Source organism: Gorilla gorilla, chromosome 9, assembly GCF_029281585.2.
Source record: "Gorilla gorilla gorilla isolate KB3781 chromosome 9, NHGRI_mGorGor1-v2.1_pri, whole genome shotgun sequence".
Classification (NCBI taxonomy): Eukaryota; Metazoa; Chordata; class Mammalia; order Primates; family Hominidae; genus Gorilla; species Gorilla gorilla.
This window is the reverse complement of record NC_073233.2, coordinates 10,769,112-10,775,261: the sequence shown is the minus strand read 5'-3', so window position 1 is coordinate 10,775,261 and position 6,150 is coordinate 10,769,112. Positions and strand designations below refer to the sequence as shown.

Genomic DNA, 6,150 nt, shown 5'->3' with positions numbered 1-6,150 from the left:
GGATGGCCATAGAAATAGACACTGTACCTTCTAACAGCTCTATCATCACTTCTTTTAAATTTGAGTGGTTTTCCACTAGGAATATCCCTATTTCAATTCTTCAAGAAACTTACAAATATTTTAGAACTGAGCAGGCCAAGGGATATGATAGTGCTGAAGTGAGACATCCTTCAGTTTCTGGGTAAACTTCCTTCTAGAAGTTTGGAAGCAGCTTTGGAAAAAGCACCACAATAAACACAGCTCTCCTCTCTGAGCTGCATCCTTAGAGAAAGTCTTCTGACCATGTGTTATAGAGAATTACACCTTGTCCCCAGTCTCTCTGACATCCATCTTTATCTCATTCCATTCCAGTTTATCAACTGCGTGTTATCCCCACAGGCCTCAGACATTCAGATGGCTCATTCCCCTACCTTCCTGAGGATCCACTGTCAAGAATTTTTTACTCCTGCATCTACCCTACCCATTTATTCAACAATATGTATTGAGCACCTACTATATGATAGACATTGAACTTGGAGCTGGGAATACATCAGTGCACAAAATAGCCCTGCATCCCTGGACTCATGGAGCTGACATCCTAGCAGATCATCAGCTGTGAAAGTGGACTACTAGTCCACCCTTATCATTGGTACCTGAGAAACTAGCACTATCCAGAAGTTATAGTGAGCAACTTCCCTAGGCTTGGCAATGCCAAACTTTCTGTAATGCACAATCAGAAATGCATAAAGAATCAAGAGGAAACTACCACTCCCTAATCTGTAAATAACTGCAAATAAATTTGGCATGTACACTGTTGCCATACGTGTTTCCCTACCACCCTTTTCTGATCCTTGTTATATGAGCTGGTTAAAATTAAATTTGGGAAAAGAGGGCCAGTATTAAGGTGAATATAGTTTACTATAGCTCTTCCTTAGGCTTATAAATCAAATGAGAAAGAAAAATCCAGGGGACGGGAGGGAAGGAGAGAGGTGCCTGTACAGATAGGATACACACACATATTCTCTCGGTTTGGTTAAGCCCTCTGGATAAGAAGATATTACAGCATATATGAGTTTGAGATAGTTCAGCTCTAATCAGAGCAATGAGAAGATTATCAAGGTGATACTTTAATAAGGTTTACAACACTTTTAGTCTCCAAAAACCATAACACAGCTGAATCACTCAAAAACCTCAAAAATTAACTCTCCGCAACCACTCCTCCCCTACCCCAAATCCCAGGGTCATGTGTCAGGGTCCTTCTGCTATTCTAGAAAGCATCAATCCTCTTCTGCTGGAAGCGCTTTTGGAGGCTCTAACGGATCTGCCTAGACTTGATGCAATACACAATGGGGTTCATGAAGGGTGGGACCAAGAAGTGTAGGTTGGCCATGAGCACTGCCAGAGCAGGGTAGTCATGCTTCTTTACTTCGTGCAAAACAGACAGCCCCAGTTTGGGCAAATAAAAGATGAGAACAATGCAGAGGTGTGAGACACACATGTTGAGTGCCTTGAGCCGTTCCCCAGGTGATGCAATGCCCAGCACAGTTTGTAGGATCAGGGCATATGAAAGCATGATGAGGAAGGAGTCAAGGCACAGTGAGAAGAGGATGGAAACCAGGCCAACCAGGCTATTGATCTCGGTGTCTGAGCAGGCCAACCCCACAAGGTCACAGTGCAGGCAGTAGCAGTGAGAGAGAGCGCTGATCTTGTGAAAGAGCAGCTGCTGCAGGAGGATAGGTCCCGGGAGGTTGAGCAGAACAGCCCTCACCAGAATGGCAGTTCCCACCTTGGCTGTGACTGAGCAGGTAAGGATTATGGCATAATGCAGAGGGTCCCGGATGGCAATAAAGCGATCGAAGGCCATGGCCAGCAGTACACCGGACTCCACATAGGTGAAGGTATGGATGAAGAACATCTGTGCTGCACAGAGATCAAAGGGCAGCTCACGAGCTCCCAGCCAGAAGAGACGCACCATGGTGGGGAAGGTGGAGGCACAGAGGCCCAGATCAGAGGCTGCCAACATGGACAGGAAGATATACATGCATTCATGTCAGGCTGGATCTGTGTGGATCAGGAAGAGGATGATATCATTACCCAGGATGGAAACCACACAGAAAAGGTTGATGGGGATGGAAACCCAATGATGAGAGGCTTCCAGGCCTGGAAAACCAGTGAGGAGGAAAGTAGACTGACCAGAAGTGCTGGTGTTGCAGGAGAACATAGAGATTCCAGGCAATAGTTGTCCACCCTAGGAGTAAGAAGCATTGTTCCTCTGATCATTACTTATAAAGTCCCTAATAAGTATGGGCTTGAGAAAGAAGAGCTACCTCATAACCCTTTCTTAGGCTATGAAACAAACTCCATTCATTTTAGGAGCTCTATTTCCTTCTGTTTCCTGAGCCTTTGGGCTTGAATAAAATGATATATAGCATTTTATTCTATTTTTATTCAAAAAGGGAAAGTTTCTGAGTTGATCTCTGCTTACTGCTTATGGCTATTTCATTAGCCACTATTTTCCCTTTGGCCTAAACAATCTCTTTTTTTCATTTGTTAAACCTAAAAGTCTCCTACTCCAGAGTGTCTTCTCAGACTAAAAACTGAAGAAAGGGGAATAATTTTATGTAGAAATTTAAAATTATATTAGAAACGAGTTTAAAATCCACTTCTACTTATTCTTAGAGGTGAGTTTTCCAGTCTGACAGATCTGTTAACAAATACACCATAAAAGCCACACTCAAACAAATGAGCTATTTTCAAAACCATCCTCTTAGAAGGCTGGTTGCATATTCCTCTAGTGCGGTCATAGAACCAATATTTTCTGTATTTCTTTTCTAGAAATGCCTTTGGGGCCCAAAACAGGTTCTTTAAATGTGCTTAATGATGAAATTTATTTCCTATGAAGATGAACTGGCTTAAAGTAGTCAATAGTTCTTGATATTAAGAACTGGTAAACAAGATAGTAGTTTACCAGACACATTCAATTTTGTTAATCTCCTTCTTTACCAACTCTACTTTCACTTTATAAGCTGCTTAAAGCTTGCATATTTTATTCTGGCCCTACCTTCAAAACACTCCTGTGGCCATGAACTCAATTAGAAGGAACTTTCCTCTTAAATATCTCTTCTTCAGCCCTCCTACTATGAAAGTTGTTATGATAGGGCCAAGTACTCTGAAGTACTCCCACATTGGGGGCAGAAGGTGGAGGCTGACACATCTTGAGGCGCATCCCCTGAAGGGTCAGGCAGAGCAGCATAAACTTCCAGAACCCCAGGGTTAATCACGTTATTCCATAGAGGTCAAAGTGCAGTGTGTGAGCTCATCTGTTCTAATAACCTCACATAGCACTTTCAGGCTACACTTTTTTCCAACTTCTCTCCTTAAAACAGGACTGCATCTCCATTTATCTCCTAAGCATCTCACATGGTGACGCTGCAAGATATTAAATCTATATTGCAAACCAAACTCTAATTCCTCCACATCTCCCCAAAGCTCACCATTCAGCACTTGTTGGCTAGTGCCTCCCTTCCTTTCCTGTTATCTGTGAAATACCAAAAAACTAAGACAACTTTGTATATCCTTTTACTTGTAACATATTCTCCAAATCGACTGTCTTTAAACTATTCCCTCCTTTTAGATCCCAGTGAAACTAATCTGGCTGAATAATCACCATTTTCCTGGATATTATAGCAGCTTAACTGTCTCACTTTCTTCTGTCTTTCTGCATTCTGACAAAAGTCCAAATTTCCATACTTGTCATTTCATAAATATTTCTAAGTTGTCAGCAAAATATTTATGAAATGACAAATATGGACATTTAAGCTGGTATATGTATACAGAGAAAAAATGGTGATCAAATTTATATTAGGAAGATGTTTTCTATCATAACTGTGTTTATGATCACTGGTAGTTTCCTGATACCTGCAGGATCAGATCTAAGCAAGAGCTTTATACTAAATCCAGAAGAGGAAAGGCCTTGTCCATTCGGCATGTCTAGTCTTTTCAATCACCTCTTCCCTAAGTATTAGGAACTCTATTCTTAAGACATCTTTTGACTCACCAAATTCACCATATTTGACCATTTCAAAAATATTTTTATTTAAATGTAGCATACACATAGAAAAGTCTGCATACCATAAATGTAAATCTTAATGAATTTCCACAAAGTGAATACACCCATGTGATAAACACCCAGATCTATAAACAGGATATTGTCATCCCCCCCCCAAAAAAAAAACCCGTGAATTCTTTCAGTCACTCTAGCCCCTCAGTGATAATCACTATTTAATCCCACAGATTAACTTTGCCTATTTTCGAACTTTCTATAATTAGAACCATAGAGTAGGTACTCATTTGTGTCATTCACTAAACTTTGTCTGTGAGATTCATCCATATTGCTTCATATAGCTATAATGTATTCATTCTCATTGCTGCATAATTTTTCCTTGGATGAATATACCACTATATATTTATCCATTCTATCATTAATAGATATTTAGGTCATTTCAAGTGTGGAACTATTATAAATAGTGTTGCTGTGAACACTCAAATATATATCTTTTATGAACACATTTGCAGTTCTGTTGAGTATTACCTAGGAATGAAATTGATTTATCATAAGCTATGCATACATTCAGCTTTCACATATTCTTCCAAACAGCTTTCAAAAGTGATTTACCAATTTATACCCACACCAACACTGTAGGAGAGTTGGATTATTCCACATCCTCATCAATACTTTGGTTGGTCTTTTTAATTACAGTTATTCTATGGGTGTGTAATGGTGTTTTCTTGTGGTTTTAACGTATATTTCCTTGATTTCTAATAAAGTAAGCACCTTTCCATATGTTTACTATTTGAATATATTCTTTTAGGAAGTTTTCAGTCTTTCACTCATTTTTCTATTGGGTCGCCTGCATTTTTCATATTGCTTGTATGTGTTCTCTATTCTGAATAACCACTGTACATTTTATGTGTTTAAGTGGCTGGGCCACTTTCTAATTGCCATTTTATGAAAGTTATATAACCTTGACAGGTTTCTATTTCCTGAGTCTGTTTTCAATAGCTTTGTGCATGAACCAGCTTAATCCTGCAGTTAGAGGCCTCACATAACGCCTAACACTTAGTGTATTCATCACAATATTAGTTCGCTTCACTTTTATATTCAGTGAAAGTCTAAGACTCCTTCAGGGCACTTGTTTATAAAGGAAAGATAAGCCATTGGACAATATCAAAATTCCATCATTCCCTCTTCTGCACCTGTCCTTCAGACATGTCTTCTGAGTAAACTGTGGGGATACAACTGGCTAAGGAAGTGTTCCTAGAGGGAGTCATTTACCTGTCGGCATCCTCCGGTGTCCCCAAGCTGGGTTCAGTGCATGTCTCCGTCAAACACAAGTCACACCATAGTCTAATTATTATACATTGGAGCAATTATCAAGGTCAGGGCACTGTGTAATACTGCTGCTTTCTGTTAGTTATGATGATTATTAACGTTGTTAATGCTGAAAATATCCATCCCTAAGCAAGATGAAATAGGAAGACGTATTTACAAGATGTTCTCCTATACCACCCCTGCCTCCTCCCTGACCACTTATATGCATCTGTCCTTGAGGGTCCCCAGAGAAAAGTCCTAAGACTGTAACGGGCCCATGTGCTTATTGACCGTCCCTGTGTTGCATACTGTGTGAGTTTAATTAAAGACTCATAGCTTAGGAAGAAAAAATTCTCCTCAAAGCTGTAATCTCCTGAGAGAACAATAGAAAAACATGATAAACTAACTGTGGAAAGAAAAAACAATGGAGATAGATGGAGATAGAGAATACATGGATGATGAATAGATTAATAGATGGATCTATAGATAGATTGATGGATGGATAGGTAGATGGATGGTAGCTAAGTAGTTGCATGATAGGTGGGTGATAGGTAGATAGATAGACAGACTAAACAGACCCCTCTAAGGAGATGGAATAAAATTAAACTACAGTCTCTGCCCCTGTACCATCTTACTCATCCAGTTTCCAGAAGACCATGAATAGTGCAAAGACTATTTCTTTCTCTAATCAGGTGAAATCTATCCCCAAGAGCCAAGATAGGAGTCACTACAAGGAGATGACCCAGATTAGAGAAGGTTGGGGACCCTCCTCCACCAAGAAGGTTTCTATGGCAACCAGT

At 40.0% G+C, this 6,150-nt stretch overlaps 1 pseudogene; it reads right to left on the bottom strand.

The window, feature by feature from the left end:
• Positions 1-1,246: 1,246 nt before the first annotated feature.
• Positions 1,247-2,200, bottom strand: LOC101140200 (olfactory receptor 51G2-like; annotated as a pseudogene).
• Between the last annotated feature and the right edge of the window lie 3,950 nt (positions 2,201-6,150).